This window comes from Podarcis vaucheri (assembly GCF_965113315.1).
Source record: "Podarcis vaucheri genome assembly, chromosome: 5".
NCBI classification, from domain to species: Eukaryota; Metazoa; Chordata; class Lepidosauria; order Squamata; family Lacertidae; genus Podarcis; species Podarcis vaucheri.
The window spans coordinates 4,903,077-4,930,577 of NC_138763.1; the positions used below are offsets into that span (position 1 = coordinate 4,903,077).

The 27,501-nt window shown below is 50.3% G+C and overlaps 2 long non-coding RNA genes across 2 annotated transcripts; one reads left to right on the plus strand and one right to left on the minus strand.

Moving 5' to 3' along the window:
• Positions 1–1,237: 1,237 nt before the first annotated feature.
• Positions 1,238–23,013, minus strand: LOC309533386. The gene is made up of 3 exons (XR_014220197.1): positions 20,810–23,013; positions 5,544–5,765; positions 1,238–1,849 (listed from the first exon to the last, which is right to left on the minus strand). It is a non-coding gene; the product is annotated as an uncharacterized lncRNA (long non-coding RNA).
• Positions 6,744–7,974, plus strand: LOC309533362. Its single transcript, XR_014220168.1, has 2 exons — positions 6,744–7,549; positions 7,871–7,974. It is a non-coding gene; the product is annotated as an uncharacterized lncRNA (long non-coding RNA).
• Positions 23,014–27,501: the final 4,488 nt, after the last annotated feature.

The following is a 27,501-nucleotide window of genomic DNA, read 5'->3' on the forward strand; positions in this document are numbered from 1 at the left end:
AGGTGGGGAGGGCTGACAGAGAGAGAGAGAGAGAGAGAAATGGGGTGTCACAAACGAGGAAGAGGGGTGCTTGCACCCACCTTTGGCTCTGGGTCCGCCCATCGCAGGCTGCAGCCCCACTCACTGGCGGCCGGCAGCCCTGACAGTTTTCCTGCAAGGGGAATGCAAGGGGCATCTCGGCCCCAAGAGACAAATGCGGCCCTCCAGGCCTCTCAACCTGGCCCTCCCGACTCTCACCAGGCGAAAACCCTCACCAGCTCTGCTCTATACACCCTGTGTGTGGCCCTCAGAAGAAAAAAAATGGTTTCCTTTCATCACACCCCCCCCCAAATATTGCTCCCCAGCCTGTGAATTCGTTAGATTTAAATCTGCCTTCAGAAGCAAGGCCCCCGGGTCAAGCTTGGCTGGGGCTAATGGGAGTTGTAGTCCAAAGCATCTGCAGGAGGGCACCCGGTTGCTAAGCAACCGCCGGCAATGGGTGGATAAGTGTCATTCCGCGCTTGAGTCACTAGGTGGCGCTGGACTTGGCTGGATCTGCGTGGAATCTGGGAGCGATTAACCCAAAGCAGGGAAAACAAGAAACTTCAGGGGAACACCGACCAAAACTGGTTCAGATTTGTATTAAATCGGCATATGCTAATTTATATGGGTGGAAAGAATTGCTGTGATTTAAATGGAAACGCAAGGCATTGTGGGGAAGACCAGGTGATCTGTGTGTGACTGCTAGGTCTGTTTCATGATGGGTGGGCAATGACAAGGTTCCCCTACTTAGGACTCCTTAACGATGATAATTTTTTAATTTAAGCTGAATTGGGACCACACAACCCCATCTAATCGAGGACACCTTGAAACAGAGGACTGTGCTCTGTAAAGTAGGACACTTGTCTGCATGCTGCCTAGTGCAGAGAATGACAGTAGCCTGTTCTTCTGCTTCTCAGAATTGTAGAATTGGAGGGTCATCTAGTTCAACCCCCTCAATGCGGTTACAGCTACAAAAATCTCTGACACATGTCTAGTCAGAATCTCCTTTCTTGTAACTTGAAGCCCTGGGTTCGAGTCCTACCCTCCAGAGAGAAAACAAGCTTGCTTCATCATCTGTGTGACAGCCCTTGAGATATTTGAAGATGACTAGCATATCTCCTAGGGATGCGGATGGCGCTGTGGGTTAAACCACAGAGGCTAGGGCTTGCCGATCAGAAGGTCGGCGGTTCGAATCCCCGCGACGGGGTGAGCTCCAGTTGCTCGGTCCCTGCTCCTGACAACCTATCAGTTCAAAAGCACGTCAAAGTGCAAGTAGATAAATAGGTACCACTCCGGCGGGAAGGTAAACGGTGTTTCCGTGCGCTGCTCTGGTTCACCAGAAGTGGCTTAGTCCTGCTGGCCACATGACCCGGAAGCTGTACGCCGGCTCCCTCGGCCAATAAAGCGAGATGAGCGCCGCAACCCCAGAGTTATCTGCAACTGGACTTAACGGTCAGGGTATTTTACCTTTACCTTTTATAATATCTCCTCTCAGTCTCCTCTTCTCCAGGCTAAATATACCCAACTCCTTCAACTGTTCCTCATCAGGCTTGGTTTCCAGACCCTTCATCATCTTGGCTGCCCTCCTCTGCTTGTCCATCTGCGCCTTGTCCATCTCCTTCTTCCGCTGGGGTGCCCAGAACTGGACTCGGGACTCCAAGCGGGGTCAGACCAAGGCAGAATAGAGCAGAATATGACTTCCCTTGATCTGGACCCTTGATCTTGTAGATATGGTGTAAAATCCTCCTCCTGTCCATCAAACACATGAAGTCCCTGATACTGAGAGCATTGGTCCATCAGTAGTCATGAGCGTCTTGGCAGGACTGGTCTGAAAAGCAGAGGGGAAAATGGGGAATTGCTGGAATCGGGCTCTAGATATCATAAATAAAACTCAGTGAGCAAATGAAGAGTCAGTTTGCTGGAAAGCTTGGATAACATATTCATTCATTTGACTTTAGCTTTGATGCAACCTTATCTAAACTCCCCACAAACAAAGCAGGAGCAATGGTCCACAAACAGGTAATCTGGAAGCCACCCAAGGGACGATCTGTTGGCTGTAGGAACGATCAGCCGGGTCTCCTCAGAAGATCTGGCTTCAGTCTAAACCAGGTGGTTTGAATACTTAAAAGGTAAAGGGACCCCTGACCATTAGGTCCAGTTGCGGCCGACTCTGGGGTTGCGGCGCTCATCTCGCTTTACTGGCCGAGGGAGCCGGCGTACAGCTTCCGGGTCATGTGGCCAGCAGGACTAAGCCGCTTCTGGCGAACCAGAGCAGCGCACGGAAACGCCATTTACCTTCCCGCCAGAGCGGTACCTATTTATCTACTTGCACTTTGACGTGCTTTCGAACTGCTAGGTTGGCAGGAGCAGGGACCGAGCAACGGGAGCTCACCCCATCGCGGGGATTCGAACCGTTGACCTTCTGAGCGCCAAGTCCTAGGCTCTGTGGTTTAACCCTGTCAGTCTGACATCAATAGCAGGGAAGATTCTGGAGCAGATCATTAAGCAAACAGTCTGTGAGCACCTAGAAAGGAATGCTGTGATCACCAATAGTCAGCATGGATTTCTGAAAAATAAGTCATGTCAGACTAACCTGATCTCGTTTTTGACAGAATTACAAGCCTGGTAGATGAAGGGAACGCAGTGGATGTAGCCTACCTTGATTTCAGCAAGGCATTTGACAAGGTGCCCCATGATATTCTTGTAAAGAAGCTGGTAAAATGCGGTCTTGACTATGCTACCACTCAGTGGATATTTTTTTTAAAAAAAGATATTTATTACTTTCCAACAATTTAAACATACATAGAAAAAGAAAATAAACAATACAATACAATACAAAAACAATACCTAACACTTAACTAACAAAAACAATTTAAACTAAGAAAACAAAACAAAAACAATTTAAACTAAGAAAACAAAACAAAAACAATTTAAAACACATCAAATAATTTCAATCTTTCATTCACTTATTTCCATGACCTCCTCACACCTCCCTTTTTCTATTCCACTTCTATTTAGTTGTTTCAGCAATTCCTTTCCATCTTCCTCTGCTTTCCATCCTATAATTATCTTAACACATTTTAACCTTATTTTTCCCTTTAATTCTCTATTAATCTATTTATACTTAATTCCTTATAACATTTCTACTGAAGCCATATAACTTCATTTCAACATTTTTCTAACATTCAGTAATTTTACAATATTTCTGTAAATAGTCTTTAAACTTTTTCCAATCTTCTTCCACCGACTCTTCTCCATGGTCTCGGATTCTGCCAGTCATTTCCGCCAATTCCATGTAGTCCATCAACTTCATCTGCCATTCTTCCCGGGTGGGTAAATCTTGTGTCTTCCAATACTTTGCGATGAGTATTGTTGCTGCTGTTGTAGCATACATAAAAAAAGTTCTATCCTTCTTTGGCACCAATTGGCCAACCATGCCCAGGAGAAAGGCCTCTGGTTTCTTCAGAAAGGTATATTTAAATACCTTTTTCATTTCATTATAAATCATCTCCCAGAATGTCTTAATCCTTGGGCATGTCCACCAAAGGTGAAAGAATGTACCTTCAGTCTCATTACATTTCCAACATTTATTTTCGGGCAAATGGTAAATTTTTGCAAGCTTGACTGGGGTCATGTAGCACCTATAAATCATTTTCATTAAGTTTTCTCTTAGGGCATTACATGCCGTAAATTTCATACCTGTGGTCCATAACTATTCCCAGTCAGCCATCATTATATTATGTCCGACATCTTGTGCCCATTTAATCATAGCTGATTTCACCGTTTCATCCTGTGAATTCCATTGCAACAGCAAGTTATACATTTTTGACAAATTCTTGATTTTGGAATCTAACAGTTCTGTTTACCACTCAGTGGATTTGTAACTGGCTGGCTGACCGAACCCAAAGGGTGCTCATCAATGGTTCCTCTTCATCCTGGAGAAGAGTGACTAGTGGGGTGCCACAGGGTTCTGTCTTGGGCCCGGTCTTATTCAACATCTTTATCAACGACTTGGATGATGGACTCAAGGGCATCCTGATCAAATTTGCAGATGACACCAAACTGGGAGAAGTGGCTAACACCCCAGAGGACAGGATCACACTTCAAAACGACCTTGACAGATTAGAGAACTGGGCCAAAACAAACAAGATGAATTTTAAGAGGGAGAAATGTAAAGTATTTCACTTGGGCAAAAAAAATGAGAGGCACAAATACAAGATGGGGGACACCTGGCTTGAGAGCAGTATATGTGAAAAGGATCTAGGAGTCTTGGTTGACCACAAACTTGGCATGAGCCAACAGTGTGACGCAGCAGCTAAAAAAGCCAATGCAATTCTGGGCTGCATCAATAGGAGTATAGCATCTAGATCAAGGGAAGTAATAGTACCACTGTATTCTGCTCTGGTCAGACCTCACCTGGAGTACTGTGTCCAGTTCTGGGCACCACAATTCAAGAAGGACACTGACAAACTGGAACGTGTCCAGAGGAGGGCAACCAAAATGGTCAAAGGCCTGGAAACAATGCCTTATGAGGAACGGCTAAGGGAGCTGGGCATGTTTAGCCTGGAGAAGAGGAGGTTAAGGGGTGATATGATAGCCATGTTCAACTATATAAAAGGATGTCACATAGAGGAGGGAGAAAGGTTGTTTTCTGCTGCTCCAGAGAAGCGGACACGGAGCAATGGATCCAAACTACAAGAAAGAAGATTCCACCTAAACATTAGGAAGAACTTCCTGACAGTAAGAGCTGTTCGACAGTGGAATTTGCTGCCAAGGAGTGTGGTGGAGTCTCCTACTTTGGAGGTCTTTAAGCAGAGGCTTGACAACCATATGTCAGGAGTGCTCTGATGGTGTTTCCTGCTTGGCAGGGGGTTGGACTCGATGGCCCTTGTGGTCTCTTCCAACTCTAGGATTCTATGAACCCACAGCACCACCCGCATCCTGCGTTGGTTACTTAGAATCATAGAATTGTCAAGTTGGAAGAGACCCAACAGAACCCCCTGCAATGCGGGAATCTTTTGCCCAAGGTTGGTCTCGAACCCACAGCCCTGAGTCTCCCGCTCCACTGACTAAACTTTAAATATCAACCATGAAACTCTGATCTTGGCTGACCAGTTGCCCTGAACAGTTAGTGGCTGTCAACAGGCTGCTCCTAGCAGTGGCATAGCGTGGGTTGTCAGCATCCGGGGCAAGGCAAGTAATTTGCGCCCCCTAACCCGTGGATTTGCGCCCCCTAACCCTAACCCCCAGATGTTGCGCCCGGTGCGGCCGGCCCCCCCTGCACCCCCCACGTTACGCCACTGGCTCCTAGCCAGACAAGCAAGCTACATTTGTGCCTTCACCACAATTGTGCCCCATCTATTTGAATTATAACTATTATTTCTGAATTTGAATCTGTGCATATGAACCACCATCTCCAACTTTTACTTAGATATGCACATAACCTGTTCAAAATTTGTGCGCATTTTTAAATTTTTTTTTAAAAAAAATCATGCTTTTATTCATTTTTTGGCAATGCCCACCTTATCTAGAGATCACTAGACACACACACAGAGAGAGGACCCGGGCAACCAGCTGCCAGCACCAATTTTAAGGGTTTTTCATGAGCAGCTGTGATAGTGAAATTGGCTTAGATTCATTCGAGCAAATGCACTTGGTGGATTTGCTGTTTGGTAGAAGAAGTGGATCAGTCATCTTGCAGAGTTGGGCCTCCGGCGAGTCTCGCTCAGCCTGGGATCCCTGATCTGTGAAATGGGGAAAATAAGACATGGTGATGGGCAGTGGCGTAGCGTGGGTTGTCAGCACCCGGGGCAAGGCAAGTAATTTGCGCCCCCTAACCCGTGGATTTGCGCCCCCTAACCCTAACCCCCAGATGTTGCGCCTGGTGCGGCCGGCCCCCCCTGCACCCCCCACGCTACGCCACTGGTGATGGGTGATCGGCATTTAGGCTGAACCATTAGGACTCCTCCAGTTTGTTTCAGCTCCTTTCACTGCTAGTCTATGGCTTAGTTTAAGCACTAAGATCAGCCTTATTAATACAAACCCCGGAATTTGACCAATGTTGGGTTTGAGGGGGGATATCTGGGGCCCCTGGTATGATAATAATAATAATAATAATAATAATAATAATAATAATAATATTTTATTTATACCCTGCCCTTCCCGGTTCAAAAACCGGGCTCAGGGCGGCTAACAACAAATTTAAAACACTTAATTGTAAAAACAGCATAGAATACCGTATAAAAACATAAATAACAATAAAAATCAAAAATCAATTTAGGGGAAATAAGCATTAGATAATCCCCAGGGCTAGCTGGCTGAATTGGTCCTACTTGGGCCAGCGAGGAGGCCAGGGGAGAATGAGCTGTGGGGTCTCAGAGCGGGTGATCTTCATAAAAGGGGAGGAGGAGGAAGAGGAGATAAAAGATCAGGCTGAATTCAAATTAAAGGCCAGGCGGAATAGCTCTGTCTTACAGGCCTGACGGAAGGAGGTTAAATCCTGCAGGGCCCTGGTCTCATGGGACAGAGCATTCCACCAGGTCGGAGCCATCACTGAGAAGGCCCTGGCCCTGGTGGAGGATAGTCTGACTTCCTATGGGCCTGGGACCTCTAAACTATGGTTATTCATGGTATATCAGTTACTCAGCCGGGTGTGTGTGTGTGTGTGCAAAACAAATGCAACACTTTGGCATCTGTCTGGAGGGGATTCCAATTTTGGGGGTTCATTTATATTCCACCTCTTTCTCCAAGGAGCTTGAGTCAACTTACATGATTCCCCACCCAAGGTCACCCAGTGAGTTTCATGTGGCTGAGTGGGGATTTGAACCCAGGTCCTAGTCCGACACTCTAACCACTGCGCCACACTGCCTCTCGAGGAAGTGTGCTTAGGATCGTAGCCAGACAGGAGTGCACTATACATTTCAAGCGGGGCATCGGGCTCCTTTGAATAGTCGCAGCTTCCCCCTACCACCCCGGGAACTCTAGTTTGCTAAGGGTGCTGAGTTCAGAGACCCCCTATTCCCCTCACAGAGCAACAGTTCCCAGAGTGGGGATTAGCAATCGCTCTCTTCCCATTCAGAGGCACCAAAACGACACGAAAAGCTCATTTCTCCTTGCCAAAAAAAAAAAAAACCCAACACCAAACCTCACTGGTTGCGCGAGAGCTGGGGAAAGGCAGCCCGTGTGATTTCCACATTGACCAGCAGATGGCGCTCCCGCTCCATTCATCGCAAGCCAACGGCGCAAGCCTTCGGTTAGAGCAGGATGCTTCAGCAGACGGGCGCCACCACCCACGGCCACCAGGGGGCGCCCAGTGCCATCACGCCCAGGTCTCCAGGGGAAGAGAGATGAATCATTTGCATCCCGAAGATGGGATGTGACCAGCTTTTGATCTACTGGATAAAAGGATAGGCTTTGATCTATGCGGGAGAGCTGGGTTCGAATGTCGCCTCTGCGCCGTGAGTCATGGTTTGGCTTGGGGACCAACGTGTGTTTACAGACAGATGTGAGCTTCCAAGTCTTCTTTAAAGTGAGTAATATTCTAGCTAGCATCTGTGCTGGAGTGGTAAATGATATTTTTTAAAAAATTATTTATAAACTTTTTTTCAAAAGTATATTAAAAAACAACAACAGGCATTGGGGGGTTGGTTTATCACGAAGGACGTCACAAGCGCTAACCAATAGGTTGCTCCATCTCATGGCCCATGTCTGGGAGATTATGGGGTGCAGAGACATATTTTCACAGCGATGGAACACAGCGATGACCACACAATAGATGTGGTTCTTTGGGGAATGGCAGCCAGACCTCCCACAACGCCTGAGTAAATGCTACATGTTTCTTTATGCGCAGGAAGAACCCCGCAGAGCTGCCAGCTTTTCGTCTGACAAAACAAGGGACGCTGGAGTTTCTGAGCATATGCAGAGGGTGCATGTCCCAAGGTGTTCCTTTTTCAGGAAAGTGCCGTTTAGACAGGCGCCAAGAAGCAATGATATGAGCGTGTGGAAAGTGGCAAACCTCTCTGGCCGGAGGTGGTGCATAAAGGTTGCATGACTACACTGCTTTTGAACATGGACACATGTGTTGGGTTTGTACTGGAGAGGCAGATCTTCCTGATGCCCAATTTGGGGAGGAATTATGCCCACTGGGTGACCTTGGGCAAAAGCACCCTTTATTATCCGAACCTAGGGTTGCCATCTTTCAAAAAGTAAAAAACCAGGACACCCCGAAAATCTGGACGTGGTTCTGAATGCGAAAGACGACCGGCTCCTTGGAGAAACATAAATAAGAGAAGCGGCTTTGTTGTGGCATCTAGTTGGCAGCTGAAGAAACCAATAATCTGGAAAGAGGCATTTTTTTTGGGGGGGGGTCGGATATGGAGGAGGGGGGGCAGGCACCAAGATACCCTAGAGGTGGAGAAGGAAGGGGACCCGGGCAAAGGGGCTAGATTTACGGCAGCCAACAAAGACCCCTGGGCCTTCCTGCTAAATGGCTTTGCCCCCCCCCCATCCCTCCTCCAGATTTAAAGTGCATCTGTGTCCTTTGAATCTGGGGTGAAAGCCGAGGTGGTAAAATGTCACCAGCTGGGCCGTAAAACGCCCCACAAAAGCACCTTTTGTTTTCCAGCCGGAGCTCTCTGGGGGCTGCACAAAGGAGCGAGGGGACAGCCCCCCAGCACTGATCCCCCCTTCCCCCCCCCAAGGGGGGCTGCTCTCCATGGGAGGAGAAGTGGAGGGAGGGGGGGAGCTGCTGCAAAGACTCTTTGCTTCAAGGTTTGAACACTGCAAACGGAGCATGTTGTGAAGCAAGGCATTTAACAGCGCCTCTGAGCATATGCAGAGTGCTCTCCCCTCTAACCCTCCCTCCAAGGAGTGCATGTAGCCTGTTCCCACACAGAGTTTGGAATTTATGCAAAAGGGTTTGTTTAAAACAAAAAACAACAACCCAACGCATTTTAACATATGCTCATTTATTACTTTTTGAGCATCCCAGAGTGGGAAGCCAATAAGACGGCCAAGCCAAGGAAAATATAAAACCATAACTGTAACCACAGCAGTGTTCAGAGGTTGTTTACATCATTCTTCTTCACCCTCGGTGTTAGGAAATAAATAGGGAGCCGTGGGTCGGGATTTACATCAGATCAAAAGCCATCGGTATCGACAATGCAAATAATCGGTTTTGGAAAAGGAAAGATGTCTGGGTCAGGCAGAAGAAGAATCGCACGTTGAGTCACTGGAGGTCTGCAAAAACACACTGTGGTCGGTGATAAAAGTTGTAAATGGAAACCACAGTGCAAAACTTTTGGGGGCGCCGGGTTGGGGAATGCTGCTTCGGTGGTCCTGGAAGGAGGCCCCTCCCTCTCTGCCCCTCTCTTCCCTCCTTGCACACAAGAGGTCTCTCCCCCTTTGCTCCTTTGAAGGCCTGCCTGTTTTAGGGACTCCCCTCCAGGCCCCGCCCACTGCCGTCCTTGTCTCCGCCCCTTTGCCTCTACCAGGACCTTTTATGGCAATCCTTGGCCGGTTCCTGCTTGGGAAAACCCCTTCCCTGCCCCTCTTTTTTGGAGAGAGCACCCAATGATCAGGCGGCCAAGTTTCACCATCGCCTGCAGGGTACAATGCCAAGCAGGTGGGGAGGGGAATATGGGTGGGAAGACCCACTGGCCCATAGAGCCTACACTGGCTGGAAGCAGCGTTCTAGGGTAGAAAGGCTGGGAATTGAACCTGAAACCTCCTGCATGCAAATTGCAGTATGAATGCAATGCTAAATTAGTTCAGTTATCCCTGGGGTTTCAGGCTGGATTTCAGCCTGACCTGGAAAGGCTGAGGCTCAAACTTGGCTTCTTCCACATGCTGCTTTTGGGCACAAAACAGCAGCACTCACTACGCAGAGGGCAATCGTACAACTACAGAATTGTAGAGTTGGAAGGGGCACAACGGGTCATCTAGCCCAACCCCGAAACCCAGAGGTTTGCAGAAGTGCAAAAGAAGGTATGCCCCATGGCCCCAGGATGCTGGGGCAGAGAGAGGGGTGGGAAAAAGGAACGGAGCCTACAGAAAGATGTCTGGCTCTGCGCTGCAATTTTCTGTTGCAGTTCTAACTGGCTCACTCTCGCACTGCCTTCAGAATCTGAGCAAGCTTCCCGGGGCGCTGGGTCTATGTTGCCCCTTCACCGATTCATATAATAAACGTTCATAAATGTACCAACCAAGCATGTACATAGATCAGCACAGGAAGACCGACCTGAAACCATTTTTGACTCACAAACTGACCAAATGTTTTCTCTGCAAGGTCAAAGGAAAATGGAAAAGCCTCCCTATTGTCTTTTCCTTCACAAATCCTGTCTTAAGGGTATGTATGTGTTTGAATAGGGTGTGAGCCTGTGACCTGGCCCAGGAACTAAGTATTTATCATTACAAAAAACTGGCCAGGCTCCCCAGGCAATCCAATCAAGTGAGCATTAACAGGTCACTAAAACGACGCACTCAGATTTCTGCTGTAGACCGCCTTTGCTGTGATGTCAGTATTATGTTTCTGCGGGGTGGTCTTGGGTTACACCCCTTCTGTGATGTATGTATGATGTATGGAGGGGTGGTCTTGAGCTCCAGGGCAGGAAATTTAAAATGTCTATATAAGGGTGGGCACACCTTGGTTCTGGGTTCCTCCTCCTTTCCTGCGTGTGAGGGGAGCACCCTGTTGCAACAGATCAATAAAGATCAGGCTTATGAGCTTCTTTGCTTCTCAATATTCTCTGGTTGGCCTCTGTTATTTTCTCCTACCGATGGAGAACCCATGTAAGGACTCTATGCAAGCTCTTGGATGCCCCATAAGGGAAAAAGGGCAGATTTCCATTTATTACATGGGCAACTTGTTGGCCATTGTGGGAACAGGATTCCGTACAAGATGGCCTGATCCAGCCGCCTCTTCTTATGTTCTCAGGTTCTTCCCTATAGCGGCTGGGAGGTGAATCAGAGCACTTAGTGTGACACATAAATTGAAAGCTTGACCCTCGTATTGTGTTAAACCTGTGTCTCTATACACGCAACCCCCCCTCTCTCTCTTCCCAGCTCTGGTAAGCCTCATGACAGCTGAGGTCAACAGACTGTCAGAAGTGTCCGACCCCTGCCTTGCAGTGGGGCTGGACTAGATGAGCTTTGGGGAGACCCTTCCAACTCTCCAATTTTTATGATTTGGAATGAATCAAGCTTGGACTCCCCTTGCTTTTTAAATTTTATTTAATCATTTTCCCCCCGATACAAACAACCACCGCAAAAGACACTACAACAAAAACAATAATAACAACAATTTGACAATTCAGTTTTAAATGCACTGATATACCTATGACTGCATCGTTTCAACAATATTTTCCCACCTCTCTCTCCTCCACCCAATACCCGCCTTATCGCTTAAATATTCATTCCAGATTTCTTCATATTTATCCATTCTTAATTTGCATCGAGAGACGCAAAAAAGTAGAGTCATCACCTTGCCAACAAAGGTCCGTATAGTTAAAGCTATGGTTTTCCCAGTAGTGATGTATGGAAGTGAGAGCTGGACCATAAAGAAGCCTGATCGCCAGTGGCGTAGCGTGGGTTCTCAGCACCCGGGGCAAGGCAAGTAATTTGCGCCCCCTAACCCGTGGATTTTAGCACTCGAGTCTCTTCCGCGCCCCCCACAGATGTTGTGCCAAGTGCGGCAGGCCCCCCCTGCACCCCCACGCTACCCCCTGCACCCCCCATGCTCCCACCACAAGTCTTCAGGACAGCCATCCGAAGGCTGGCGCGGGGAGAAGGTCTCTCCGCCCCACCGCCAGCCTTCGGAGGAGGTCCGAGGACAGTGGGGTTCCTGCTTCCTCGAGGAGGGCCGGCCAAACGCGCCCCCCCCCAAATGTTGCGCCCGGTGCCGCCGGCACCCCTGGCACCCCCCACGCTACGCCACTGCTGATTGCTGAAGAATGGATGCTTTTGAATTCTGGTGCTGGAGGAGACTCTTGAGAGTCCCGTGGACTGCAAGAAGATCAAACCTCTCCATTCTGAAGGAAATCAGCCCTGAGTGCTCACTGGAAGGGCAGATCCTGAAGCTGAGGCTCCAAGACTTTGGCCACCTCAGGAGAAGAGCTTGGCAGGGGGTTGGACTCGATGGCCCTTGTGGTCTCTTCCAACTCTATGATTCTATGATTCTAAGAGAAGACTCGCTGGAAAAGACCCTGATGTTGGGAAAGATGGAGGGCGCAATGAGAAGGGGACGACAGAGGACAAGATGGTTGGATAGTGTTCTCGAAGCTACCAGCATGAGCTTGACCAAACTGCGGGAGGCAGTGGAAGACAGGAGTGCCTGGCGTGCTCTGGTCCAGGGGTCACAAAGAGGTGGACACGACTAAACAACAACAATTTGCGTCGAAGTGCAATTTGTTCATATGTAGCCAATCTGTTGGAGTCTCCTTGCTTATTCATTTAGTTTTATTCATTGCCTTCTGCAGGCATATGTATCAAGACAATGTGTATAAAAATGACTACAAATAGTGCCAAAAACCAGGAATAAATACAGAATAAAACACCCAAGGCAGGGGAAAAGCTTGTTGGGACGCAGATGATTTTTCAGGGATGCCGTTCTGCAAAACTGCGGCAGCTCTGAGTTTCCACAGACAGAGTTTCTGATATTTTAGGGACATCCGTGGGAAACTCCTGCAGAACAGAGCGACCCACTTTTAAGGAATGAGGAACGGCCTGCTCCTTTCTGGGGAATCCCTGGATTTCCAGTCGGGGCGTGTCTTGCCCCGGGTTTAACTCCAAAGCCACGCCATAAATGGGACGGTTCTAGAGATCTCTCCCGGGACGACGTGTCTCAAGCCCCGTCGGCTGCACACGCAGGACAAGAGTGTGTGACGGGGAACACGCAGCCTCTCTCTCTCTCTTGGCAGGGAAGAAGCCAGTTGCACAAGGCGGATTAAGGACTGGAAAGCACCAGCAATTACTTTGCAGGGTATAAATAGACGCAAGCTTATGCCTTGGTGCATTACGGAGGCTGCTCTTTGCCAAAGGCCCCCGCACAAAGAACCGTCCAGATGCCACACACCCCAGGTCTTCAAGCGCCTGGGCACAGCTGTCACCAGAGCAGCTCTTGACGCAAGAAGCTGGGTCCAGCCAAGGGCTTCTGTACTCCAGCATCTAGGATTCTAGGGCTGGGACCGCCAGGGGCCATCTAGTCCAACCCCCAGAAATGCAGCAATCACGGCTAAGGAATCCCTGGCAGATATGATAGGTAGGATAAAGGTAAAGGTAAAGGGACCCCTGACCATTAGGTCCAGTTGTGGCCGGCTCTGGGGTTGCAGCGCTCATCTCGCTTTATTGGCCGAGGGAGCCAGCGTACAGCTTCCAGGTCATGTGGCCAGCATGATGAAGCCGCTTCTGGCGAACCAGAGCAGCGCACGGAAACGCCGTTTACCTTCCCGCCAGAGCGGTACCTATTTATCTACTTGCACTTTGACGTGCTTTCGAACTGCTAGGTTGGCAGGAGCAGGGACTGAGCAACAGGAGTTCACCCCGTTGCGGGGATTCGAACCGCCGACCTTCTGATTGGCAAGCCCTAGGCTCTGTGGTTTAACCCACAGCGCCACCCGCGTCCCTGCATGATATGATATGATAGCCATCTTCAAATATCTGAAGTCGGCTGCCCCATGGGAACAAGCTTGTCTTCTTGCTCTGGAGGGTAGGACTCGAACCCATGACTTCAAGTCACAAGAAAGGAGATTCCGTCTCAACATCAGGAAGGACTTTTTGAAAAGGAAGAGCTGTTTGGCTGTGAAACAGTCTCCCTTGGGAGGTTGTGGACTCTCCTTCCTTGGTGGTTTTTAAGCAGAGGTTCGGTGGCCATCTGTCATGGATGCTTCAGCTGAAATTCCTGCATTGCAGGGGGTTGGACTAGATGGCCTTTGGGGTCCCCTCTATGATTTTATGGCAACCTCTGCATTAGAAACCTACAAGGAAGGAGAGTCCAGCACCTTTGGAGGGATGTCCACTGACAAACAACTCTTAGAAGTTCTTCCTTGTATGAAATCCAACAAAAACAATTTAATTCAATCAATTCAGTGCACCTGATGAACGTGATCCATTGCTACCCATTTTTCAAAGTCTGGATCATTTGCACCTATTGCCCCCCAGCTTCTCTCTTGATTCTTAGTGCCCCCCAAGTAATCCCTCCCCCAGGAAGCGGTACCACTGGAGCAGATGTTTAGGACTGCCTTGAAGGGGGTTGGTCTGGATGACCCCCAGGGTCCCTTCCAACCCTACAGTTCTGTGATTCTGTTACTGCGCTGTGAGGGGGTGGACACGCCTCCCGTCTCCCCAGGAATCCTGGGGCTTGTAGTTCTGGGAGCGGGGGGGGGGGGCTTCTCAGCCCCTTCTCCAAACTAAAGAACCCATAAGTCAGTCAACGGTGAGTCGACATGGGATAAAACCAACACAAGTTTTGCGTTTGTGTGTCAGATATTTCCAAAGCCGCTGCTCATCGACTTGGGATCCAAGCTGGAGAACAATTCTTGAAAGCCACAAATAAGTTCTAAGGCCACATTCCCCTGCAAGCAAGCTGGGGGGGGGGGCAGCCCTCCTCCAATGGGTCACGCTGCCTCTTTCACCTCAAGCGGGGAACCACGAGAAGGGAGACACAAAGCAGGTCAAACGACAGCATTTGCTGGACAGGATTTGGGGGGGCTGAGGCATGAGAGGGCAAGTTTTCCAAGAGGGACAGAGCGTTCTGCGAAAAGCCCAGATTGCATCTTTGGTCCAGCAGGAAGGGCAATCGGGTCAGATGCCTCTTACCGGCAAGCCGGTAAACTCCAAATTCTGCCAAGCCTTGGGTATATTTTAAGAGGGGAAAATTATTATATTTTAAAAGGGGAGGTAGCTGAGATAAAAAAGAGGGAGAGCAAACACAGACTGGTTTGCCATGAAGATCTGCAACCAAGGAATTCATGAAGCCGCAGTGATAACCGTGTCAGCTGTCTAATAATAATAATAATAATAATAATAATAATAATTTATTTGCACCTTGTGCATCTGACAGGGTTGCCCCAGCCACTCTGGGCAGCTTCCAACATATAAAAATATATACTATATATAAAACATAATAAAACATTAAACGTTAAATTGAATTGAAGAAAATGTTAAAAATAACTTTTGTAAAAAAAAAAACCCAAAGCCTTTTTGTTAGGTATTTTAGGTCAAGACATACCAAAAGAAATGAGGACTTTATTTATGTGTGCCACTACAGCAGCAAGAATGTTGATTGCACAAAATTGGAAGACTGGAGAAATACCAACTAAAGAACAACGACAAATGAAGTTGATGAACTAGGCAGAACTGGCAAAAATGACAGAAAGACTAAGAGAAAAGAGACTTTGAAAAAGATTGGGAACCATTCCTATTATATTTGAAGAAAAAAAGAAAGGCAATAGACTTGATGGCAGGATTTAAATAGACATCCACATTATCAGCATCAGAAAATGTTTGGAAGACAGTGAAATAAGATGACGTATTTAATTTTATTTGTATGTTTTTAAGGTTTGATGTTATGTTATTAGTAACTTTTTCTGCCGAGAGATAGCAGAGCGGGTGAAAATATAAAACAAACCAGAAGCGCAAGTTGGGGGAAGCCTTGGAGGGGAGGGAGGGAGGAATATATAGTAAACGTTGAGAATTTGAGATGTATGTAATGAACAAAAATGAAAAATAAATAAAAGAATTTAAAACAAAAACAAACAAACATTAAACGTTAAAAAGCTTCCCTAACCAAGGCATCAGGAACTCAGAAAACAAAAACATGCCGGCCTTCTGTCACAGGCAATTGCTATGGTCAGAGCGCATGAAATGGAAACCCATCTCAAAATGGTCTCCCATATGACTCACGGGGAAGCGCAGCATGCTGGGATACGTAGTCCGCCCCGCAGCAGAGGCAGCAGGCCTTTGATTTAGCAGCCCATTTATGTCCACATAAAACTGCTTCCTTCCCACAGGCTTCGGACGCTGCAGGTCACAGAGCGTCCCTTGTGGCTGATTTTGTCCGGTCAGTGGGGGGGGGGGGTTGCTGCAAGATCGGCTTGCGGCCTGGAGGTCAGGGAAACTGACCTTTCCCCACGGCTCCAGCTGTCAAGAGGACAGGGGGTGGGGTGGAGAAGCCCCTGCAAGGCTTCAGTAGAGGGGGGAGAGAACCTCCAACTCCAATCTGACTTCCCCGGCTGTTTTGCACCGTCAGTGCACAATAAGCGCATCCTTTCGTCTTTTTGGCATTTTGTGGCGCCGGTTCCTTCTGTCTCCACTTAACCCAGAGCGCCTTACAGAGAGGATATTTGTATCAGCCCCACAAGCGGAAGGCCTCCCCCTGCCTCCCAGGCATCTGGGGAAACGCTGGGTTTCATCTCTCCGGCGCCTGCGGAGCGTTGTGAGCAAAAGGGGAAGAGAAAGGTCCCCGCCCGGAGGAGCTTACAATCTAAATTTAAGTCGGCAAGAGAAAGGAGGAAGCAAGATAGGGAAGGGTAGCAGAGAAGTCGTTCTGCTGATGCCACCAACATTACCCCATGATTTTTGTCCTGGGATCTTTTCTCTGCCCCCTAAGAAACATCGACCCCTGGGTCCACCTAGGCCCCAGTTTTGTCTACTCTGGCTGGCAGAAGCTCTCCAGGATTCCACAGGAGGTGGATTTGCAGCCCTACCTGGAGATGCCCAGGAAGGATGCTGCGAGGGCTGTTCCCCAGGAATAAGGGGGGGGCACCCTCTGGTCTCTCCCCCCCCCCACCTCTGGTTTCCACTGGGGACTTTCGGCCCACGCTCTCCCTCCCCGCCCTTGCCTTGCTCCCAATCTCTGCCCGCCCCAAATCATTTGAAAAGAGGGTGGAGAAAGAGAGAGAGACTAAAAAACACCCTTCCTGGTTTTGTACTCCTTAAAGGTAAAGGGACCCCTGACCATTAGGTCCAGTCGTGACCGACTCTGGGGTTGCGGCACTCATCTCGCTTTATTGGCCGAGGGAGCCGGTGTACAGCTTCCGGGTCATGTGGCCAGCATGACTAAGCCGCTTCTGGCGAACCAGAGCAGTGCACGGAAACGCCGTTTACCTTCCCGCCAGAGCAGTACCTATTTATCTACTTGCACTTTGACGTGCTTTCGAACTGCTAGGTTGGCAGGAGCAGGGACCGAGCAACGGTAGCTCACCCCGTGGCGGGGATTCGAACCGCCAACCTTCTGATCGGCAAGTCCTAGGCTCTGTGGTTTAACCCACAGCACCATCCGCGTCCCTCTTTTGTACTTCTTACCCAACCCCCCAAATACCCCCAATTCATCTAGTCCTAACTCCTATGCCTTTAAAATAAAATAAAATTGAGGTGTAATTGGGTTGCTGTTGCTTTTATTTTGATTATGGATTTTGTGGTTTCATATTTTGATTTTATTCTGTATACCGCCATGCGAGGATAGGGCAGCATATAAATTTAATAAATCTAATAATAATAATAAATCTAATAAATCTAATAATAATAATAATAATAATAATAATAGTTTCTTTCCTAAGCAGGTAACGCAAAAGTTAAACATCCCGATTTGGTGAGCTTCTGGCTATTTTTAAAGCTTTGTGCACTGAAACCTGCAAGCATGCACACACACACACACACACACACACACACACACACACCACCACAACGCAAAGGGTTCCAGCTAGGGGAAATCTGAAGTGCAGTCAAGCGCAATGGGAAGCACTCCCCCCTTCCTGCTGCTGTAGTATTTTCCAGGTTGAGCAGGTGAGTCACCCGTGCAGATTTCCATATCCCTTCTGGTCTCAGCCAAATTTTCCTCCCCCGCCTCTCCCCGAAAGTGCTCCCGCCCACACCTGTCATTTGTTGCCAACATCTGTGTGCATTACAAGTGCCTATAGTCACGTGTGGGGTAATGCACTCTCCCCCTCCCCGTAGCTCAGGGGTCCCCCTGCTCCCATGTCCTGTTTGCAACAGCGGACGGATACCTCTGGGAAGAGCGCTAGCAGGGAATTTGGCCGGGCACCTCCTGCCAAAGCTGGCAGACTGCCTCTGGACAAAGAGGTTCCACGTGTGTTGTGTTCACAGTTGGCCAACTATCTCTTGGCAGTTGCGGTTCTTTCTTTTTCATGGGGGGGGGGGTATTGTGAGCTTGAGGAGGCTCCAGCAGGAAGTACCCCTTGCGTTCAACAGTGCAGAAATAACCGGTGGAGGAAAGACTCTCAACAGCACCCTCCAATAATTCATGATATTATCTACCACCCCGTGGCCATTAAAAAAAGGGGGGAGGCTTCCTGCCCCTCCCACTACCTCACCAAAGCTCTGTGAAGTCGCCTTCTCTTTTGGTCCCATTTTACAGATGGGACAACCGAGGTGGCAGGATTGGAGAGCGGAGCCGCTCCAAACCACCCCAGCAGCGCCTGCACCAGGAACCAGGGCCGAAAATCTGGATCCCACTCTCTGGGGTGCTTGCATGGCTGCCCCCACCCCGTAAATCCTAACGTGCGGTGGGGATTGCCAACTCCATATCTCCCTCTGCGCATCTTCGGCGGGTGGATTCCTCCACGAAGCCAACGCGCGCGCGCGCTCCCAGCAAGCAGCTGCAACCTCCGCCCCCGAACCTATTTATTCGTGCACGCGCCTCCCAGCGCAGCTGTAAACGCCGCTTGCAGGGGGCTGAGCTGCGGGAGGAGGGAAAGAAAGGAGCGCATTCCTCGCGCCCTGCCGGGCCTCCCCCTCGAAACTTGGACGGCAGGCGCTCGGCCAGCCTCTCCCTTCCCTCCCTCCCGTCGAGCCGCGATGGTACAACCCTCTCTCCACCCCCCCATGTATTTTTCCATTACGCCATAAGTACCTCTTTTGTTTCCTTGCGGAAGGCAGCCCCGCCGAGCCTCCGCTGCTGGAAAATAACCTCGCCACGCCCCACCCCACGGGCCGGGGTGCGACTCCAGGTTCCTCGCTGGGGTGGCTGTTGCGGTGGGAGCAGGAGGGGTAAAGTGGGGCGGGCAGCTCCCCGCTTGCTAACTCCCGTTCAAGCTGTTTGCACCCCCGACACTCAAAGCACGCCCCCTCCCGCATCGAAGAATCCTGGGATCTCGAGGACGCTGGGAGTTGTAGCGCGGCGCAAACTACACTTTCCGGGGTCTTTTAGGGGTGCGCGCACTCTGTGCTGAAAGCCAGCTTGGTTTGGCAACGGAAGCAGAACACGAATGAAAACAAATGACATTAATTTGGTTTTAATGTGCGCACCCAGCCCCTTCGCGCTACAGGGGACAGCTGAAACCTTTGGAAGAATGCGCAGCGGGGACTGTTACGGACGACCCGCTTTCTGTCTTTTCCAGAAGCGCAAATAGATCCTCTTTTTGCGTGGAAATAACAACTTGTAAAAGCTCGATTTTAAAGCGCTTCCCACGCGCGCTTCCTTTCCAAAGCGACACATTCCAATAAAAGCAGCGCAAGGGTAAACGGGCTTACGCCGAAGTAAATATCGTCGGCTTCCATGGGGCTTCCTCCCTAAGCACGTTTCCGAGACCAGCCTAAAAAATGGAGATCTGGAGTATTCTGGGGGTAAACCCAGACTTTAAAAGCCACAATTGCAGGAGAGCCTCTGCAATCGCTGGTTATTTGGAAAGGATTTCCATGGCGCGCTGCTCTTAAGCGCGTCTGAACCCACCCCTGCGTGTTGACCCGGGATGTCTCCGAAGGGCTGTTTTCCCGACTGAAAACCGGCCTGCTTCCTCTCTCCCTCGCTTGAAGCCCCCATATGTAAAATCTACGCTAAGCAACAACAACGAAAAGGGGACATTTGGTTTCAAAATGGTTTCTCTCCTGCTCGCTATGCTGTGCTCTCACGATGCCGCATTCCGGGCTAAAAATGGGACTCTTGGGAACCCGATCATCCGACAATGCGCTTAGCAAGCCTCGTGGCTTTGCCACCCGAAAACAATGCTGCTCTTTGCTCGACGTTTACCCCGCCCGCTTCTCCCAGCTTCACGTTAAACCAGCAGAAATGGCGGGGCCGAGAGCGCGCAGCTTTGCCCGGGCAGGGATTCAACGCCTGGCTCCCCACATCTAAAGCCGGCACCCCAAAATTGAACAGCTCCTCTTTGCACCTTGTAGCCGCCACAAGCTAAAAGGTGCAAAGGCGCTGAAAGCAGCCCCCCCCCCAAAAAAAAGTCAGCCCGTCTTTTTACACTCCTCTTTCATGGTGATTGTTCAGATTGTAAGGTCCTCGGGGCAGATGATCCGGGGTCTCGCTTCTAGTTAAGCTGCAGAGTCATGGCATCAATTAATGGAAATAATAACCAGTCGTGGGGCCACGGAAGCTAATGCAACGCGCATTTTTTATTAACATTGCCATGGAAGGGATGCTGGGGAAGGGAAACAGACGGGAAATGGAGGGGGCAATTTTAGGAAAACTCCCGTCAAGCCCACAAGCCCCCTCTTTGGCATAAAGCTAGTCAGTCATCCTCAGTTGCTTGTCTGTAGAATGGAACCAATCCTCAACACAGAATTTAAAAAGATGCGAGTCAGCGAGGGAGGCGGGGTGGTTTGTCCGTGCACAGTGAAAATTGCAGCTAGACGTGGCGTTTTAGCACCACGGACGATACCCAAAGGAGAGCTTGTTAAATAATAAGACATTGTTGGTGGTGTATAATCGGAGGTGCGGGTGGCGGGACGAATATGAGGGATGGAAAAACAGGTCGGAGTGCAGAGAACAGTATTTGGAGGGGCGAGGGAGGAAGGTGAAGAGACAATAAATCGGACGCATACTTACCTGCGGAAATTTGCAAGGAACAAGAACAACCCCTCGACTCCTTCGTTTCTAAAAAGACGCATATATATAAAGGATTCTCAAGACGTAAAGGCGACCTCGCCATGGCGCATTTGCTTGGGCAGGAAAATAAAAGGAGACGCGCTGCTCTGGCTTTTTTCCCAGCACACAAACCACTGGCTTTTTGCACACACCCCGGGAAGGCATCTAATGGTGGCCCCTTCATCCAACCCCCACCAGCCCAAAGAGCGACCACCACCTCGCGCCCCCCGAGACTCCTCTAGCGAGCAAAGGAGACCCCCGCGATCCTTCCGAGGGAGCCCAGGGCGAGGCAAGATGGCTTCCTTCGCGCGTCCGTCTCCCCACCTTACGCAAAACGGACTTTCTGCAGCGAAGGGCCGTCGGATTTCCCGCGAGGAAGGATCGAGGGGCGCCCGGAGGCCGTCCCGTCCCCCTTTCTCTCTTTTGGGGCGCTGTTCAGGGCAGCCCGATGGCCCCCTCCCCAACCCGCCTCGACGGGTCCGGGCTCCCCGCAGTCTTCTCGGAGACCGGGCCTCGTTCTCTCCCCCTCCCGTCCATTCCCAAATCCTCCTCGTTCGTCTCCCTTCCTCTCTCGTGCTCCCTTCTCTTAGTTTCCAGCGTCCTCCGTGTTTTAAATCTGACCCCCTCCCTTCTCTCCCCCCCCCCGTCTATTTCCACCAAGCGCTGCCTGATGCGGTGGGTTGGGTTGCGGGGGGAGCAGCAGATCGGGGCGCACAGCGCAAGGACACACACGCGCAGACACACACACGTGTAGCAGCAGCAGCAGCGAGGAAAGGACAACTCGGGGTCACCCAGAACAAAGAGCGGCCGCGGCCGGGAGAGCGCCTTTTCCGCACACCACCATCACCCAAGGGCGCCCGTTTGAAATGGGGACACGGTTCCCTTCCAGAACTGGGGCACCGGCTCAAGACGTGCGCGCCAGGGGGACACAGTCGCCGGTAGAGGTCGAGGCTACTAGCCACGACGGCTCAGTGCGACCTCCGGGGACAGGGGCAGTCTACCCGTCTGAATAAGAGGCCTCGGTGCCTTGATTTTTGAGGGGGGGCGGTATTCGAAGGCACCTTTGTTGGCCACTTTGGGTGAGAAAGTGCTGGGATCGACGGCTGATCTAGCCGCGGAATTAGAACGCTTTTAAATATATACCCCCTTCGTTTTTGTTTTGGGGAAATCCAGGAGGTTGCTTATGTGCGCGTGCAAAATGCAGGTTCCGCAGCAACGTCGGAAGTTTTTTTGGGGGGTTGGCTGGGTTTAGCGAGCTGGCGTGCCCGTCTAGGCTCGCCTCGGCCCCGTTTGGGTTTTGCAAGCTTTTGCTGCGGGCCTCCCCGCCCCCTCGGGGGGGGTGTACAAAGATCCGCTTCCCTTTACCTCCTGCGGGCCCCCACCGCCCCGTCACCGAAACTGCCAACAGCAACAGGTCAGGAGGGATATAGGCTAAAGCGCATGTTGGTCCAGAGGACGGGGCGGGCGAGGGGGGGAAGGCGGAGGAGGATTTGCAAATCTCCCCCCTCCCCGCCCAGCTGGTCCTTTCTCCTGACATCCGACACCCCTTCGCCCTCCCCGCCTGCTGCTATCAGGCACCGACCCCTCCCGCCCAGCAGGCAGATGCTATTAATACCCAGCACGTTTCGGACGTGCACAAAAGGAGTCCCGCGTGGTCCTTGGCAGCGTGGGGAGGGGCGGAAGGATGGGGGGGGGAGTCGGAGCTCTCCCTGCAAAGGGATGTGTCCGCCACTAGGGGCCGCCGGCGCGCACGGCAGGCTGAATGAATGGAGGGCGCGCCCGCGATCCTGTGCCGTCGGGGGGCTGAAAAAAGGCTTGGGGAAGGAGCCGGGGGCCGGAGCAAGTGGCTTCCCAAGGCATGCAGGGCGAGAGCTGACTTGGCAAGCAAGCCCGGGGGCCGGGGGGGGCGCACAGAGCAGGCTCACCCTTGAAGTGCAAAGCTCCTGGACGTGTCGTTTTGTGTTTAAAGCCCCCTCCTTGTTGTCAGGGGTATGCGAAATGGCACCAGGAGGGCATCTGGAGGATGCCAAAGAAAACCCCAGGTTCTTTCCTGGTCACAGGGGGGCAGGTTTTTTGGAATTGGTTTGGAATTAGAAGCGGTGTGGGTGCCAGTCGCAAAATGGCTGGTGTGGGGCCGCTGCAGATGTGGGGCATAACATGGAACGGCTGGTGTCGGTGGCGTAGCGTGGGTTGTCAGCACCCGGGGCAAGGCAAGTAATTTGCGCCCCCTAACCCGTGGATTTGCGCCCCCTAACCCTAACCTCCAGATGTTGCACCCGGTGCGGCCGGCCCCCCCTGCACCCCCCACGCTACGCCACTGGCTGGTGTGGGTCTGTCTCATAATGCAAAATGGCTGCTGTGACATGTGTGGCACAACAAAATGGCTGTGGCCGAATACAAAATGGCTGCTGTGGCAGGTGCAGGGGAGGCAGAGCAGGAAAAGCAAACAAGTCCCGTGTGATGTGAGAGGATATGACAAGGGGATATTATTTTTGTTTTGTTTTTGATATATTCACGGAGCTGTTACAGTAGCTCGGAGCCCTGCCGCTAGAAAGCTAGAACCTCTCTCCCTGACCTGCTAGTTTTCTACGTGCGGTGATATTCACAATAAAAATTTGGGGGGATGACCATAAAGTCATGTGATAACAGTAGCAGAGCTCTGGCCGCTATGGTAGCCTTTTCTTGCACGCTGAGGTGTTTGCTGCCTGCAAGGCCTCAAAAGATGGCACCTGTCCCCCTTGCCGGCAGTCCAGCCAGCCGGATGAGTAACTCCTTACTCATGGTTCAGGATGGCGGGACTTTCTCAAGCTCCCAAACATGGCCGTGGCCCAGCGTATCTGCAGTCAAAGCACATTTTGCCCTGCAAATGTATCTTTATGGCTGTGTAACTGAGCATGCAAGCGCATCTATTTTTTGCAGGAATTGCTACCCAATATTTATGGAGGCTTTTCACTCTTCTGTTTCTTACATTTATGCTCCTTCATCGAGGGAAATGGCCTTTTACAAAGCCACCGGAAAGGCAGATATTTCTAAGCTCCCTCCTGATTTGCAGCGGGCCTCATGCGCTTAAGCCAGAGCTGCCTGCTCACGATTCCTAAACACAGCGATGTCTCGAGAGATTCAGAGTGCGTGCAAAATTTGTAAGTGCCAAATGGCAGCGGGGACTCACTGCAGAAGCAGGGAGGAGATCACAGAGGAGTCCCTCCGGCCCTGCCGTAGAGCGAGAGAATTGAGGACTTGCCCCAAGGAGCTTACAATATATATATTTGTAGTGGGGAAGGGAAAGGAGGGCGAGACAAAGGAAGAATGTGAGCTTCTGCCCTTGAATACGCCTGGGGAAGTATTAGCCTTATCCTCCATTAATTTCTCTTTTCTTCTTTCAAGTTGGTGGCCGTTGCTGCTTCTTGTGGCAGTGAGTTCCGCAGTTTAACCCCACGCCACGTGAATAAGTCCTTCCTTTTTTCTGTCCTGAAACTTTCAGCTTCACCAGACACGGCAGGACTGTGCCACTTCTGAATCACACGAACCGAAGGATTCTTCCTCCATTTAAATAAATAAAAATAAAATAAAATCCTCGCATGCAGAAAAGTAGCATGTCAGGGAGGAAGGTTCCAGTTTTCTATTGGAAAGGCTTTCCATTTTGTTTGGGGCCTTGGTCCAGCCCCACAGGGAAGGCCCATGGCTGCCCTGCAAAAGGTACCCTCCAATGGACACTGCTTGCATCTTTTAATCTAGCACAGGGGATGATTTTGCACTGTTCGAAACTCAAAAAGCTGTCTGAAAAGTTTGCATCCTGCCTTTTCAAGAGCGGCATATTCAAAGGAAGTTGAGTTCATTTATCTTCTCTGTTTCGTGGAAAAATGGATAGCCCTTTTGCTCCCTGCCCCCTAACTCTCCCTTTTTTAAAAAAAGGAATCCTCCCTGTGGTTTTGCCCTCATCCCATTTGAACCCTCCCAGTTCCTGCTTCCTCCCTTCCCAGTAAACAATGGCAAGAGGAAATGGTCCCTCCAGTGAATTTTTTCCACCTCTTTACATCATAAAAGACCTGCATTGTGGTCATTCCTTGAAGGTTTTAATTGAATCTCCACCACCACAATAAAGGGGGGGGGTGGCTTTGGAAACAAGTGGAAAGAGCAACACAACAACTCTCTTGCACCCTCTCCCCATAGGGCTACCCCATAATAAGTTTATGGGGCTCTCCTGTGAAGGAATGGGAGCTGCCCTAAATTCTTTGAACCCCCTTCCAGCAAAGAAACAATTGCACCTCCGAACCCAAGAAGTGCTCCCAGGATTTTCTCCCAACCGACTAAAATTGTGCCACCTTAATTTGCCAGCCTGTGATGAAATTTGCCGCAGCCTGGAAGTGCCCCCAGGGGGTGGGCTCCCCTCTCTCCCTTCCTCATTTGCCTCTTCCATAAGAGGTCTGGAGGGTGGCAACACGAGAACAGGGCCTTTTCCGTGGTGGCTCCCCGTTTATGGAATGCTATCCCCAAGTAGGCTCACCTGGTGCCTTCATTATACATTATATTGTGATTTCATGTTGCAAACTGCCCTGAGGTCCATGGGTATAGGGCGGTACACAAATTTAATAAATAATATAAAATAATAATAAATCTTTAGGCACCAGGCAAAAATATTTCTTTATAACAAGGACTTTGGCTGATTTAACATTTTACGGCCTTTTAAATGGGTTTCTGGGAGGTGGGTTTCTGGTTTGTTTTTGTTTGGTTCTGCGACGTGTGTGCTCATTTTGTATTTTTACGTTGTGATGACGGGCAACGTACAAATTTAATATATAATAATGATAGCTGCAAATTCCATCGGGACATCTGCCTGACCCGATTATCCGGTGGATTACGCGTAATCTCAGGATTTGCAGGGACGAGCAGGTGGTGGCGGTTTCGAAAATCTGCCCGGGATGCAAAAGTCGAGCCATGCAAGCACCCTGGTTTTTTTGCAGCTAGCGTTGCAAAATCCATTTGGGGGAACTTTCCTAGCGCTCTGCTGGCCTCCCCTGAGTCACCGCAAAATCTCCAGGAAACAGGAAAGACTCCTGCTCCCAGCTGCTCCGCCGACTCCCATTTTCTCTTTATCCCCCAGTTCTGCTCCTCCTCTGCAATGTTCCCTAGGAAATTTGTTGCCCTTTGTCTCTTCCCCGCAGCCACACGATGAGCTTGGCATGGTTGAAATAATAAGATAATAATAATGATTTATTATTTTTACCCCGCCCATCTGGCTGGGCTTCCCCAGCCACTCTGGGCGGCTTCCAACAAAATATTAAAATACAGTAATGCATCAAACATTAAAAGCTTCCCTAAACAGGGCTGCCTTCAGATGTCTTCTAAAAGTCAGGTAGCTGTTTATTTTCTTGACATCTGATGGAAGGGCGATCCACAGGGTGGGCGCCACCACCAAGAAGGCCCTCTGCCTGGTCCCCTGTAACCTCGCTTCTCACAGTGAGGGAACTGCCAGAAGGCCCTCGGAGCTGGACCTCAGTGTCCGGGCTGAACGATGGGGGTGGAGGCGCTCCTTCAGGTATACAGGACCGAGGCCGTTTAGGGCTTGAAAGGTCAGCACCAACACTTTGAATTGTGCTCGGAAACGTACTGGGAGCCAATGTAGGTCTTTCAAAACCGGTGTTATGTGGTCTTGGCGGCCGCTCCCAGTCACCAGTCTAGCTACTGCATTATGGATTAATTGCAGTTTCCGGGTCACCTTCAAAGGTAGCCCCACGTAGAGCGCATTGCAGTAGTCCAAGCGGGAGATAACCAGAGCATGCCCCACTCTGGTGAGACAGTCTGCGGGCAGGGAGGGTCTCATCCTGCGTACCAGATGGAGCTGGTAGACAGCTGCCCTGGACACAGACTTGACCTGTGCTTCCATGGACAGCTGTGAGTCCAGAATGACTCCCAGGCTGCACACCTGGTCCTTCAGGGGCACAGCTACCCCGTTCAGGACCAGGGAGTCCTGCATACCTGCCCGCCCCCTGTCCCCCAAAACAGTACTTCTGTCTTGTCAGGATTCAACCTCAATCTGTTAGCCACCATCCATCCTCCAACCGCCTCCAGACACTCACACAGGACCTTCACCGCCTTCACTGGTTCTGATTTGAAAGAGAGGTAGAGCTGGGTGTCATCCACATATTGATGAAAGCTGCCTGTTCCCCTCCAGCCATTGCAAAAGAAGGGTAGCCGACAAACGGATTTAACCTGGCAAGGAACGTGGCCAGAGAACAGCAAGATGAAGAGAGCAACAAGGTCCAGAACTTAAGGTCCGTTAGAGGATCAACTGGATCCAAACAATGGCTCATGCTAGTGTGCCCTGTGTTGCACGAGGCTTCAAAATTTATTTGCTTATTTACGTATCACCTTTTCCTCTAAGGAGCTCAAAGGGGGTGTAAATGGTCCTTTCCCACCATTTTTATCAAAGCTGAAAGATAGGTTAGGTTGAGTGACAGTGACAGGCACCCAAGATCACACTCAGCGAACTTCATGGCCGAGTCAGGATTCGAACCCTGGTCTCCCGGTTCGTAGTCTGATGCACTTACCACTTTACCAGCAGCACCCTGGTGTGGAAGGAGGGGATGGGAAGGTGCGGCAGAAAGATTCAAGGACAATCAAGGAAACATTTAAACATTTCAGAGTAGCATAGA